Raw genomic sequence first — 15,554 nt, forward strand, 5'->3', positions numbered from 1 at the left:
GCATGCGCTACGAAGATAATTGCACGAGCTTCCGCAGGCCGTCAGTATCCAGCTGCTCACCACCCGCGCTGAGTGCTATCAAGACGAAAATCCACCGAAAAACAAGCCAGTGAGGGAAAATTGGAAGCCCGTAAAAACGTGGCCGCAACTTCGTAAAGACAGCCACGCAGTATTTCCAGTGGCGCACACAGGACTTATAATTGGGAGGCACATTATGGCGACGCCCTGCTCGACAGCCGCACTCCCTGGCAGTCACCCTCCCTGACAGCCGCCCTCCCTGGCAGTCACCCTCCCTGACAGCCGCCCTCCCTGACAGTCACCCACCCTGACAGCCGCCCTCCCTGACAGCCGCCTTCTCTAACAGCCACTCTCTGACAGCCACCCTCCCTGACAGTCGCCCTTCCGTGACAGTCACCCTCCCTGTCAACCGCTCTCCCCGACAGCCGTCCTCTCTGACAGCAGCCCTCCCTGACAGCCGTCCTCCTTGGCAGCCACCCTCCCTGACAGCCGCCCTCCCTGACAGCCGCCTTCTCTGACAGCCACTCTCTGACAGCCACCCTCCCTGACAGCCGCCCTCCCTGGCAGTCACCCTCCCTAACAGCTGCCTTCCCTGACAGCCACCCTCCCTGACAGCCGCCCTCCCTGGCAGTCACCCTCCCTAACAGCCGCCTTCCCTGACAGCCGCCCTCCCTGACAGCCATCCTCCCTGATAGCCACCATCTCCAAAAAGTCGCCCCTGCTGACAGCCGCCTTACCCTGATGACCACCCTTCCAGTCGAACACGAAAGCGTCACACGTGCTATGTATGACCTGTCTTCTATGGCTGTCTGCGACGGCGATAATCTATGGTTCTGTCCACGAATCGGTTTCCGTTCCGCATCCGTTCAGCTGGATTTGAGCCTGCTCCCAGCGCCGGAAACTTCAGAAGCCGCCCTGTTGTTTACAGATGAGGATCCGTTTACGGCAGCTGCCCAATATCGCACACATCCAATAACATGCATTCCAGCAGCGAGTAGTCCTCGCACCGTCCCAATTCTCAGCAGCTTGAAATAGCTTATCAAACACCGCCGAATGAAAGACGCAGAACACCAAACAGCAGCGCTCTCAACCGAGGCGCTCCTCCGAACACCGCTCCGAGCCCCTGATGCACTGTTCCTTGGCGGCTGCCAGCAGTAAATGTTTGTTCACATCCAGATTCGTGCAACGTCACCCCGGCCAACACGCGTGCCGCCTCCTGTCAGTTGATGGCGGCACCGTGACCAAAATCTGGCCGCCCGAGCGACCAGCTGCCGCCGCTAGTCACGCGGGGAGCGCGAGCTGCGCTGATTAGCCGCACAACACGTGACGCCCGGTGAGAGATCGTGGCAGGGGCGGCGGCAGTTCGGGACAGGGCAGGCATCCCGGCGAAATGTAGGAGCAACGTTCTGCTGACAGGGGGCAGAGCACGACGGTTAAAACCGCCGAGAAGGGGGGGAGACAGACAAGGGATGGGGAGGCGGCTAACAGAAACTACTGACGAACAGCTCACTAGCGAGGCTGACAGGGTCGGCTGATTAAAACTGTGCGGGAGTGGGGAACGCAGAGCAGTGGACGGGCCTTCCGAATCTTTCAGGTGACACAGGCCCAGAACTGGAGAAAGGGGCGGCTCATTGAAATCGTCAAAACGGAAACAGATCCTGTTCTAGTTTTATGAAGCGCCTGAGAAAACACAACCGGGTGATGGTAGATGTCGTAACCAAACCGTAGCAGTTCGATCTTATGTCATGTTTTTGAATTATGGGTTGAGTTTGCTAGTGCATTTTGAGCATTCTGCTGTAGGAACGACAGCCGTGTCTGCCTCCACTGGTCTGCTGTGATCCCTTGCGCAGGATTTCCACACGTGTCGGAGAAAACAGGCTAATTAGAGCCCGTTTTCCCCGTGTAGGTTTATTTGTATCCCGTGCCTTCATTGTTAGAGAGTGTTGGTGAGCGTGCAAGAGGCAAACTTAGTTCTGGGCTTAGCTGCGTTAACACGCTCGATCAAATCGACAACATGCAGCAATCGATCCACGCACGGGAGTAGAATGGCGCGCCCGGGCTCGTTATCCATTTAAGATTTATTCACCTTTAGCCCCAACCATCTGACCAGAACAAAGATACCAAAGATACAATATGACATCATCTATGAATAATCCGTCAATGTCCAAGGTTTATCACGCTTCTCGTCAAGCTCTATGCTGAAAATATTGTGGCAGTTTTCAGAAACACAATATGCACAACTGATGGTCAAGCACACATAACGCATGCACGCATTATGGTCAAGAATGATCGAGGTGATCGCTCGTGATTGATGACGCAGAAACATCGGCATGACGCGTTAACATTGGTGTTCCACAATGATGAATATTAGAGTCGATTCTGCTCTTGATATATGCAAACGAATTGCCCGTATAAGTTCAAGAATAACCTGTTAATCATACGCCGATAACAAAACGATTCCTTTTCGCCACAGACCCACTAGAACTGCAAAATATTACCAATCTAGAGCTGCACTCAATCCCTGGATGGTTTAGTTCTGGTTAGGTTGGAATCAGTTGACTCAATCGTAGAATCAGTCGGCTCATTTTGAAAGAACGGCTTAGTTAGTACTAGTGCCCTAGTTCTATCCCACATCTTAATTATTGCTGCTTGACTTACGCACACAATTTTAGTTCCCAAATACCAAAACTCGTAGCATTGCAGAAAAAGATTGGTGATAATGATAGAAAGCGGATATATATATATATATATATATATATATATATATATATATATATATATATATATATATACATACATATTGGTGAAAATTTGAAAAAAACCTATGATTCAAAAGCAACCAGACGAAACCACGTCTTTCGTAATCCATTGATTAATTAGAAAATAACTGTGGTCTTCCCTAAGCTATATGTCCGAATTACAAGAAGAAACGGAACATGGCACAGGACAAATGAACCATATTGAACAATTATTCTGCAATCGTAACTATATTTTTTCACCGCATCCTGCTTGGGTTTCTAACCATGGTTATTTTGTTGGTACACTTGTTACTGTGAGGCAGGTTCTATCTTTCAAAACAGATAAAAAAAACTTATGAGCTGTATTTCATCGCATGTGTGGAAATATAGCTCTAGGTTTACTATACGGTAAGTTTCTTTTCCAAAGCCATTTTTGAGACACAAATTTTATCAGGTCCATCACTCAGTTCCACATCTGATCTGGTATTCCGCGTATGAATCAATACCCACCCACATGGCTACTTCGGTCCGCCCGCAGCCAACGTGTCAGCTTACCAGGTCAAATCTGGGCAGTTCCGGGGGTGACTCTTGCAAGAAACCGACCCGGGCATGCCTTTGCGACGAAAACAGCACCCGCCTCCACCGGCTGCACGGAGCTTAGAATAAAGCCATCATTTTTTCTATCCAAGCATTACATTTAAGCTATGAATGGGCTTGACATTAAAATCTGTGGCTTTCATTAAGAAAATCATGCAGACGGCTTAACAAGACCGCGTGTTGACCATATTTGACAGTACTGCGAGCTCAGCTGACCCGCCCCCCACTGCACTGGCGTCGGACTTGCCCGCCTCCCACTCTGAGATCCCTGCGTGCGCCCCTGCCGGCGTCGCGACTGCAGTCGGCGGCTATAGGCGCCTGGGGCGTCGACAGGCCGTTCCTCGGAGCCATTACAGGGCCGGCTTGTCCATCACGCCGCCGAGCGCCACCGGCCGACGGCCGCAGCCGAAGCGGACATTAACAAGAAGCATTCGCCGGGCCCAACGGCCCTCCAGTGCGTCGACAGACGGAGCGAGGGGCCCGTGACGTCATCAGGAGCAACGCACTCAGGGACAATAAGCCGCCCACGGGGGGCGAGCGGGGAGGGGCAGGAAATGTCGAGCTCTGGAGGACCCCAGGCCGGGTCAAGGTTCCCGTACCCGACGCATACAGTGATGGTGCCGTTTTGTTTTTTGCCCCGCCCTACCAGTACCTCGGCGCGACAGTGTTCGAAGACAACTTGGTATGAGTACATCACGAACCTCATCCTAAGCGATTGAGCTCAGTCACGCGACAAAGCTGAATGTGACGCCGACTTACATTGGCCATCTTTGCACGGGACCAGCCTGCTCCTGTCCGCTTTGTTTTGAGCCCGGCTTCTGCAGCCCTGCTTTAATGCCAAACCGACGCAACCTGAAGTGCACAGCGCTACACCGGCTGAAAAGCAGCCGTTGCGGGTAGTGGCAGTTGCAGATACCGGCCTTAACGTACCGGTGGCCAGTATGAGGCCCACAACAACCTGAGTGGCATCGCTCAGAGCCACGTTAGCGTTTGGCTGGAGCGCGACAGCAGGAGTCGGTGTCTTTTGTGGCCTTGCTGTGGAGTTACTCCAGTCTGATGGGATGATTCAATTACTTTCAGGTATACTACGCTCACAACGCAGGACAGGTGGCGGGAAAAACAAGGTGACGGATAAAAAAGTGGCGGGTGCAGGTGTCCTACCATCGGACTTCGCGTCACACAAAGTACCAGCATGTGCCCCAGCGCCATCCCCAGCACCAATCCCAGCGCCATTCCCAGCACCAGTCGCAGCACCATTCCCAGCACCAATCCCAGCGCCATTCTCAGCACTAGTCCCAGCGCCAATCCCATTATCAGTCCCAGCGCCATTCCCAGCACCAGTCCCAGCGCCATCCCCAGCACCAGTCCCAGCGCCATTCCCAGCACCAGTCCCAGCGCCATTCCCAGCATCAGTCCCAGCGCCATTCCCAGCACCAGTCCCAGCGCCATTCCCAGCACCAGTCCCAGCGCCATCCCCAGCACCAGTCCCAGCGCAGGCCCCAGAGAACCATCGCCAGAAGTCCCAACTCAAATCCCAGCACGAGTGTCAGCCGAACGCCACCCGTGACAGCGGACACCAGGTCTAGGCAACGGCGGACACCTGTGACAGCGGACACCAGGTCTAGGCAACAGCGGACACCCGTGACAGCGGACACCAGGTCCAGGCAACAACGCTGTGATGCCCTGCGACGCATCGGGACGCAAGACTCAAGTACAGCTGATGTGTCCTTCGCATGGCCTGAAGCTTACATGCACCATCGGTGCGAGGTGTCCAGATGTTTTATCGCCGCGCGGTGCATCATTGTATATATATATATATATATATATATATATATATATATATAGATATAGATAGATAGATAGATAGACAGATATATATATATATATATATATATATATATATATATATATATATATATAATATATATATATGGGGCCTGGGGCCGTCACCTGCGGAGTTGTGCCGCGGCCGGTCACGTGACGACTCTTCAGCCAATGGGAGCAAGGAAATGAGAAACACGGCCAGTACATGAAAACGGTGGGAAATCTCTGAATGCAATTAGAGTCGCGTGGTTGCATGCTTCGTGCTTGCTTTGAGTGAAGACTAAGTGTGGCCTCCAACGCAAGGCAGTGATTAGAATGTCCGTAATTACCATGAGAATATGTCATAAGTCAACTGCTACGCCAGCGCCCGCCACAACACTGGTGTCCTTGGATTTATTCAAGCCGTGGCGTACATTTGGACGGCTTGCACTTGGTGAAACGAAGAGCCAGTGACCGGGCCATTTGGCCTTTATGCAAACTCGCATATAGCATTCCAGTGCCGGGATATAACCAGCCCCATATCATTTGTTCTCTTGTATATGTCAACCTACAAGCAGCAGCATGAGCATCTAAAGTCACTAGTCTTGTGGTATATTTCAAGTCTGCATGACAGTTACCCTCTCCATCACTTATCCCGCCTCGTAACACTCGTCCAGATTTTTCCGCGGGCAGTTAGCTGCCAGACATATACTGCTCTGGGTAATAATCAATTAAACGGATTGCCCAGCCTTGCTGTTCATCACGCCAGAGGCCGTGTCCGCAGCCACTGGGGTGCGGTTACCGCTGGTGCGTGCCCACCGCCACCTTGTGTCAACTACCGGAATGAATCGTGCCCCCGGGCTATGCTATCCGCCACGAATGACGGAGGGCCACAGTGAGCAGGAAATCACCGCACCCGGGGGCCATATTTTCGGAGCGAGGCTCGGAAACGTCGCCCGTTAAAAATTCACAGCCTCAGGCCGGCGAGCGCCGCCGAGCCTGCCCGGCCGCTGGCTGGGCATCGCCGTTGCCCCGCGCGGTTTGAGCTTGGTCGGCGAGGGGATGCAGCTTCTCGGCGGCATGCACTCGGCAGTGCCACGCCTGGGTGCTGCCAGATATAAAGCGATTATGGCTGGTTGTTGCCAGATCCAGTGACATAGATGTCTTGCTGTTTCGGGCCTCATCTATGAAGGAGCTTCCTTAAGAGGTTTCTGCCTCAAGCACTGATGGCCAGAGCTGCAGCTATTTGATGCATCCTGTAGTGCAGCATCCTGTGATGCATTTAAAGATGCCTTAAAACACACTGCACGCGTCCTACCTTGTTGTATAGTCCTAGTCGTTATTCTTATCAATGCAGGCTTCTATAATTTGCCAGTCATATTGCTAGCGTGCGAAAATGATAAGATAAAATCGCTTGAAGTGGTTCGCATGTTTAGGAACTTTTTTCATAGCACAACCGACTCTACGGAACCAAAAACAGCGCTCGATAACACAAGTAAACGAAACTTTTCCAATGAAGCGCGGGGGTGGCGATTAGTATTTAGGTGATAAACACGACTGGTGGATTGGTGCTGCTATTTTACATGCAAGGATCAATGGCACATGAATCACAAGTGATCAATGAATCGATCAATCAGCCACACCATAAATTAGTAAAGCTTCGGACGTGTTGCAACGTCTCAAAATGAATATGATGTGGTGCAAACAGCTGTAGAGCTGTAATGTCAGCTGCATGAGGACTAACATATTTCCACATGCCCGCTTTCTTAAATATTTCCACACAGCGCCTTTGCTTGAATCGCTGATAGACGTTCTTATTTCGTGGTTTAAAACGTACGCTGGACGGATAAGGATACTATACACTCCCCGCCCGCACGGTTTTTTTTTTATTAAGTAACGTCAAAACTGAACTTTCAAGCCTTTTTAGAAAATAGATTAAACGTTTCTTATGACAGGTGAATTAGACGTCAAAAAAAACAAAATGCAGTGTTTTTAATGATATCCATGATCTACTGAAACGTTCTGCAGTTACCGCCTAGCAAAGTCAGAGCACCCGTGTACCACGCCCCAGACCAACCGCGAAACCAAAGGGCGTCGAAGAAACTAAAATACAGTGCTTTTGATGACGTTCACGATCTTCTGAAACGTTCTGTAGTTACCGCCTAGCAAAGTCAGAGCACACGTGTACCACGCCCGCCGACCGACCGCTTCGACACACGAGCGTCCGCGCCATGGGAACTGCCCCTTCGCACGAAGACATGCTCGGGCCGCACAACGTCCATTTACGACGCATTTTTCTTATAATGATTTTGTCAATGAACGGGCCTTTTGCTCATCTCGGCCTTGAACACCACCATACCACGTAATGACCTACCAGATGGGGCTGTTGGGAGCGGAAAACCAGAGGACGGGGCTGTTGGAAACGGGGCACCAGAGAACGGGGGGCTGCTGGGAGCGGAACACTACAGGACGGGGGGCTGTTGGGAGCGGAACACCAGAGGACGGGGGGCTGTTGGAGGCGGAACACCAGGGGGCAAGGGGCTGTTGGAAACTGAACACCAGGGGGCAGGGGCTGTTGGAAGCGGAACACCAGGAGGCAAGGGACTGTTGAAAGCGAAACACCAGGGGTCAAGGGACTACTGGAAGCGGAACGCCAGAAAGCAAGAAGCTGTTGAAAGCGGAACACCAGGGTTCAAGGGACTGTTGGAAGCGGAACACCAGAGGGCAAGAGGCTGCTGAAAGCGAAACACCAGGGGGCAAGAGGCTGTTGGAAACAGAGCATTAGCGGGTACGATAAGGATAGAACAAAACCAGAGCCGCAAAAATGTCATACATTTGTGACTTCTGATTTACAGCTCAGGCACATGGAAGCTTCACTCGTCCAGGCGGCGTTAGCTCTGTAATTTTGGGTACGTACGGGAATGCCGGATGTAATGCATTTATGCGGAGGCAAATGTAATTCGACGAGTAGGCAATTACTTATGCCGGGCGATTTGTATCCTTACTCGGCCTGATTACTACATATGACCCTGGCAGTCATTATACAAACCCTTTGACTACAAAATAAAGTTTTGGCTGATAGCTATGTTCATCGTGCTATTTCGGAGCTAACCTCTCTGTAATGTGTGCATTATGTTAAAATTGATAGCCTTTAGCTTAAGCTCCTTTATTCCCTTCGAGTTCAATGCAAGTATAGAGCCCGAGCACAAACGCTGCTTTGGAGACGAGCGGCATCAGTTGGGCCGTCTCACCACACTCTGAAACTGGCATTGACTACGGTCCAAGTTAATCTTGTTTTACCTTGAATCCCTGCAAGGATTTTCAACCCTCCCCTTGATAGGACGGGAATGAAACTCCCCAAGGTGTTCTTGGGACATCTCCCTGACATTTCGTGCAATCGCGTCCATATTTTTGGTAGTCTAACCGACATGCACTGCGCGTGCTTTGACGCCAACAGCACATATCTAGCCTTTCTGGTTTCTGCGTAGCGACGGTCTTTTAGGGACATCGTGGCGGTCCACGTCCGAGGCGGGCGGCAGTGTCAGCGGACGAACCTGCCGAACGTGTGCGGCGGGTCAACGCTGCTACTTTAAAGGAACCCCACCATATAGATATGCTCTCAAAACACACACAACTACAGGTCAATGTACTAAAAATTACGCAAGGTACACGTCCGTATAATTTTCACATTGCTACATAACATTACATGGATATTGCGATTAAAGCTAAAATTATTCAATCCCCACGAAAAAAGACCCTTGGCCGGGCATAAAGGAATGAGTATTTGGACTAGCACATAACAACTAATTGCCAATCAGGAGGTCTTGTTATGACCAATTCACTAATTTTCTGCCGGGCTTCATCTTTGTTTTAGGAGTAGGCGTATCGTAACAATCCGCGCCCCTAGTCCCTATCAGTCCGCGTCATGAAACAGCGGGTCGGGGCGAGGCTACTTATGCAGCAATTTGCATGTTGCATGCGTTGCACACATAACTGCTTAAAGTTAGCATAACTGACGTCGGCATGACTGTGTGTTTGACTTTAATATCGAATGTTTGATTGTGGTTAACAACCGACGTTGATTTTGGTGTTGCTTGACCTCGCTTGACACTACATTATCCTGAACTATTGAACTAATACCGATGGGTACTGCGGCGTAGCATTAGCATTCAAAGATCATGGACCCGGTGTTATCCTATGGAAAAGAGCCACTGTGCGCAAAGACAGCGGTCAGGACGTGTGCAACGTGTACCCCCTATCCATCCTCCGGGAAATCTCATGTGACAGCCGCAGGGCACGTGCTAAGAAGCCCGCGCAGTCTCAGCTGTCGTGCTTGAAAGCACCAGCATGGTTGCACTAAGATACACCTCGCGCACCATGCAGTACGTACTCTCAGCGTGCTGTACGTGAGACCCGCAGGCTACCTATTGCAGCCTGAATAGGTATCGCGTTAGTCTCGTCCGGCGGTGCCGATTGACAAGAATCCGCATCCGAGCGGAACACATCGGCTGCAAGTTTGTCTGGTTGGAAACTTTCCAGTTGCTTTATATGAGCGACAAACTTGGAGAGGAAACCGAGTGAGACGATACTTACGGGGCTATAAATATGTTAAGAATAAGAATATCTCTGAGTTTATGGGATGTCGCGAGCGGGAAATCGCCCTTGCGATATTCTACAGAAACGAAGATTGCACGCTAGCTTTACGACGTCTGATAACATATGGCTGCGATGGGCGGCTTATTATACGTGTGCTACGGTGCACAGGGCTACGTAGCTGTGTTTTGATATCCTTTTGGTTGTTATTCTCCTTGTGCTGCTCTTTAACCTGCTTTGCATGATATCCTCCGCTTACGTCACTGGGGACAGCTTGCTTGTCTTTCGGGGGGGGGGGGGGGGGGGGCACGAAGCAGATAGGATGTTTTGTGTTTGTGGCATCCATGAGCGCTTTTCGATGCCTGATTTTCCATCTCACTTGCCACAAAAAGGCAAATGTTTTCAAACGAGAGCTTCCGCAACAATGCAAGCTAGTTTTGTGTTCGAAGCTTGCTCACTTCCACTACCTGACGTAAGAATGGCAACTATCAATGGACTTGTGCATTCTTCCCCGTCGCCCCCCCCCCCCCTCCTATCGTAAGACAGCAACACGCTGGCAAGTGCGCAAAACTTCTTCTCCGATCCCGTCATTCCACTGGTGAAGCTGACCCGCTTTAAACCTAACCCGGCTGCAGCGTAAGTCATTACGTCCGGACCCGATGTCGCCGCCGAGCAAATCGCCGGCTCGCTGCAGCGACGCGGCGCCACCAAACGCAGGGCTGCCACCGGCCCGCGCGCCGGCACACAAACACCGCCATCAATTCAGCACGGCGCCTATATATTCGTCAGGTGCTGCACCTGTTCATTTGGCGAGATCAGCACTGTCGCAACTTAGCATCGGAATGGCCCGCGCTCGCGGTGCGGCAGCGCCGCGCTCTTATGATCTCGGCGCGAATGCGACCAGGGATTCGTAGCTTGCCGTGCTTTAAACCACTGTTTAGAGACCTGTGATATACGTAATTTCACAGCAAGCGCTTAGCCAAAGATTGTACAATCGGATTCATCTTGGCTTATAATAACATTTACGTGTGTTGTAAACAATATATGCAATAGGAAAATACACGTGCGTTCCTTCCAAAATGACAAGTTGTTTTCGTCCGTGATGAAGCATTTCACTTTATTATAGAACTTATAAAGGAACCAGGAATAAAATTGGTGAAGGCGCTACCGCTTGAATATCGGCAGCGTAACATGCAACTAACTGCTACTTAACAACGGCTCACTCATGTAAATACTGCGACGACGACAGAATAAAAACATCACAGTATACGTAAGGTAATATAAATTAGAAACTACCGGATCACGACGACACTCGTTAAGCCGTTGCCATCACATGAGCCTTCTGCTCGATAGTGGGCTCTCTCTGATGATTGCCGAAACACTGAGCTGAGAAGTCCATACACAAATGAGGCTGAAGAGTTTTCAACAAGTTTGATATTGCAAGCACCGGTGAGAAGTACCGCTCATGTTCGGCTAAGCGTTGTTGGTTTCCAGCCCGAGAGCGCCCACAACGCCGAGTATTCGAAAATTAATACACGTTTCCAATTGCAATCGTAGATTTTAATGCCATCATGATAAAAATCATGGCTAAGTGATTTATCTTATAATCCGGTATAAGAACGTTGGCCCTGCATCAAAACAAGGTTCACAAGTGGTACTGCATAAGGGCAGAAATAAATTTGACCGTCATAAGATCTTTTCCACTCGGTCCAAAGACATAAATAGATAATCCGATTTGAAAAAAATTACACCATTCATTTTTACTGAATTAAGGCACATTGCCTGGTAACCTTGGAGAAATTAGGCATGCTGTTTCCGTTTCGCTGCGTGCGAATACATGTCTAGCTCTCGGGACTTCAGTGATAAAAAACATGCACTTCAATTTCTCGGAATACATGCCCAACACAACCTCCCAGAAATGACGCGTCTTCACGTCAGACGCTTTTATGATGCGATGAGTCACCGAAAAGTTTTCAAAACGTGTCTTTGGATGTATAGTACTTACTTAATACTCTGACTAGGAAAATATTGTTTTCGTGGAATTCCATAAACACGCTGTAAGTAAGGCATATGTGTCCAACTAGGAATAAGTTTGCTTATATTAAGCAAGACCCTTCACAGACATTTATCCATCCCAAGCCTTTAGCTCACCCAAGTTATAAGACAATTTCATGTTTGTCAATCAGCAATGTGCATCGGTCGAAGACGTTGGGTGCCGGCTGCCCATGATTGTGTACATTGGTGCTGTGTGGACCAAGGTGGGCTGTGAGGATTTTTTATTCAAGGATCATTCATTGGGTCATGCTAAGGTTTGTAGAATGCAAGCTCGGTAAGTACGGTGAGCAATCTCTTTAAGTACTATAAGTAAGCTCTGTAAATACTGCATGCCTATGAGCAGGGAGCTTCGTGAGGGTATAGGAGGATATAATTTTGTAGGATATAGAGGAATGTTCTCAGTTTTGTTTTGTTTTGGGTTCTAAAAACGTTTGGTGTCAAGAGGTCTGGCATTGTACCGGTCTATAAAAACATGATCTTGCTTGTAGCCAGCTGACCGCAATTTCATCAAATAATACGTCTTTACAAACATGTTTTAAAATATCTGCGAAACTATTGCCGAAAATCGCTAAGAAAAGGTGCGGTGTTAGAAAATAAGTGCTGAAAAGTCTTGAAAAAGGTTTTACACTGTAATCCGTCATGAAAACGGCCACTGTGTCTTTACTTCACATTGCAGACCTCACAGAAATGTCAGCGGGCCGTCTCACCTGGATGACTCGGCGGCGTCCGACCGCGTCCTCAGCGGTCCGGCATCGCTCCGAGAGCGTCAGGCGTCGCTCCGAGAGCGCCAGGTGTCGCTCCGAGATCGCCAGCGCGCCGCCCCCGTCCGCCGCCGACACCGACGGCACACTGGCGTCGCGCCGCCGACGGCGCCGACGGGGGCGGCGTGCGCGGCGCGAGCGGCGGCAGCTGCGGCAGCGGCCAGCGGCGTCCGATCCTCGCACGGCGGCAGGCAGGGCTCAGTTAGGGCGCCAGCAGGGCTGTCCGATATACGCGTCACGGTGCCGCGTCTTGGTCAGCTACGAATGATTGCGCGTTGTGATCAGATGTCAGTTTAGTAAAGGAAAGCTAAGACGTACGCCGTTTTAAAACCACGTCGCCTGGAGTGCGGGCAACGAGACACAAGACCTATCCTGTGGTAGATCGTGCAGAACAAGCACATGTAGGCAAACGTTGCAAATATATCTCCCTTTTTCTGATGACTAGGAGAAGTGGGTGAACTCAACAGTGGTTTCCGGCCCAAATTACGCACATTTCAATTTACAACAAAGCAAATCGTAACTTCTCTTTTTGAAACGGACTGCGATGGTGTTTTAAATTGGCGTCGGGTGTGGGGCGGGGAGAAGATTGGTTGAAATCAGCGGATAGATCTGACGTCGCATTTTGGTTTGATCATTTCTATCGCGCTTCTCAGTTCCCCGGCCGGTTGCCGGCAGTGTCTTGCTTCCGGCAAGATAGGTGTCGTCTTTGTGCTTTTTCAGGAGGGTGGGACAAGGCTACGTGAAACAGGTCAAATGAGTTGAGCAATTGGCGTGGGTATATTGTTTTCCAGGAAGCGATGCTGTCGTTAACCGGTTGTCCATGACGTCAGGTTGTCAGTTATCAAGTTGTCAATGCCGCCTCCTCGGTGTGGGAGAATTATACTGAATTTTTTTTTTCGTAAAAATTCGTAATCCAGCGGCACCATGTGCGAGCTCCAGGGCGAGCGCATTGCTTGGCCCAGCCGAAATGTAAAGGTCACCTGGCAACTGATCAACGAGGGTCAACCCAGGCCCGGGGCGGCCGCGCCGCAGCATTGCGCGGCACGTAAAGCCCTCCGTGTTCCAGTCTGGCGAAACGGCGAAGACGACATCATCCGTTGAACTAGATGGCACGACTTAGGTGGTAGGTTCAAGATACACGCGACAAGCCATACATAGCACTCGATGCCCAAAACCACCCATGAAAACCCTTCGGAAGAAATTGAAGATAACAAATTAATAGCTTAGAGTGATTTCTAATCATCTCGATAGCACGCACACCGTACTTAAAATGTAAATAGGCTTGAGCGTTTCTAAACCGAGCAAAACATCCACGATTTAAAACTGTTTATGGTCACTATTCACGACACCGGTTATCTCGAAAACAATTATCGTATTTTTGCACACTTCAGTACATCAACCTCCCATTCAAGCTCGACTTGGGATATTGTTTATCCGCCGTCCTTAGCGTCCAACTAAACCATTTCCCGTCAATATCTTCTGCCATTGGCCCGTTACTCTCAATTTCAAGCCGGTTCCCCAGCCGATCGCATCAGCCCACTGCCAGATCGCGGTTGTTTATGAGCGCAAACACGGGATTTACGCAAAGCCAAAGCTTGACAGTGCCCCCGAAGCTCTTCTGCTGGCGTCGTTGTCTGCGGCGGCCGTGGCCTCGCGCCGGGCGTAAATCAGCGTACGCCTCGCCGCACAAGAGCCGGCTGAGGTCCTGCTGGCGATGCGGTGGCTGGTGCGGCTCGAGCTGCACGTGGGGCTGTTCAGAACACGGCTCAGAACACGGCTCAGAACACGGCTCAGAGGTCTGCTCAGAGGTCTGCTCAGAGGGCCGCCCGTCAGACTGCTCAGAGGACTGTTCGTCAGACTGCTCATATGACGACTTGTCAGACTATTCGTGACTGTTCAGATGCTCGCCAGACGCTCAGAGGATTGCTCATCAGACTGTTCAGATGACTGCTGGTCAGACGCTCAGAGGTTGCCGTATCCCCTGGGATGAAGCGGACTGTATCGTGGTCGTCTTCGCCGCTGAGGTACAGGGCGTGGACGCTATGGCGTGCGCCTCTTCCCGCAGAATGGCCCAGCCCAGTTAACGAGACACACGTACACACTCCCTTCTCTCAGAACCGAGGACACACTCACTAGCTCAGAACCGAGGACACACTCGGTTCTGAACTAAAAAAGGTCAGGTCGACGAGCATAGGCTAGTGGGGATGGGCTAGCTTATCGGTAGGTACCGTTGTGCACATGTCGGAGTTGTCATCTCACCAGTGCGTCCATGGTCTCCAGGGTCTGAGCTCCGGATGACCATCGCCAGTGCCTTTGCCCCCTCCCTCCTGGCGACAGGGCCAATCATGTTGCTTTACGGAGTATGGGCGCCCAAATCTTCGGTTTTGCACCCTTCCTCTCCAAGATACCGGTTTGGAATCCTCAGATCATCACTCAAACCCTGGCGGTAAGCGTCTGACCACTTCGGAGCGGGAGGATAAAGGAAGGGAAGGAGGAGAGCTTTTTGAGTCCCGAATATTTCGCTTCCCACGGTCCTCATGTTCATTTTTGTAGGGAGCTCTTGGGGAGTTCTTGGCCTGCACAACGCCGGTAGTGCGATATTTAAGCCAATCTGGTGACGCCCCCCCCCCCCCCACCCTTTCCCTTCACAACCTAGCCCTGACGTCACCAAGCACGCGATTACTCGACGATGGCACTGTCGGCAGCAGCTGAGATGCACTCGCACGTGCTCGCCGGACATCGGGCACCTCGCTTGCGGAGATGCGTGCGCGGGTGGGACCGCGTGGTTGCGCAATGTGAATGATGGCATCTGTCCCCAGGAAGATAAACGGGACAGCAGAGAGAGGTTTACAAGTGACGGGGAGCGAGCGGCGGCCCTAACGATATGGAATGGATTGCTGGACTACTTTACACGCATGCGGAGTACAGAACCTCTTACATTCCTTCCGTTGACCAAAAATGATGCTTGAAATTTTCCGGAAACGCGTTC

The 15,554-nt window shown here is 50.8% G+C and overlaps 1 protein-coding gene across 1 annotated transcript in view; it reads right to left on the reverse strand.

Annotated features, from left to right (window-relative positions):
- LOC119113460 (insulin-like growth factor-binding protein complex acid labile subunit) overlaps positions 1-12,641 on the reverse strand; it is a 23,138-nt gene extending 10,497 nt beyond the window's left edge. The window contains exon 1 of the mRNA XM_037237771.1: positions 12,512-12,641. The gene's annotated coding sequence lies outside the window, so the exon portion shown is untranslated. The remainder of the gene's footprint in view (positions 1-12,511) is intronic.
- Positions 12,642-15,554: the final 2,913 nt, after the last annotated feature.

Source organism: Pollicipes pollicipes, unplaced genomic scaffold (genome assembly GCF_011947565.3).
Source record: "Pollicipes pollicipes isolate AB1234 unplaced genomic scaffold, Ppol_2.1 Scaffold_7262;HRSCAF=8765_pilon_pilon_pilon, whole genome shotgun sequence".
In the NCBI taxonomy this organism is placed as follows: domain Eukaryota; kingdom Metazoa; phylum Arthropoda; class Thecostraca; order Pollicipedomorpha; family Pollicipedidae; genus Pollicipes; species Pollicipes pollicipes.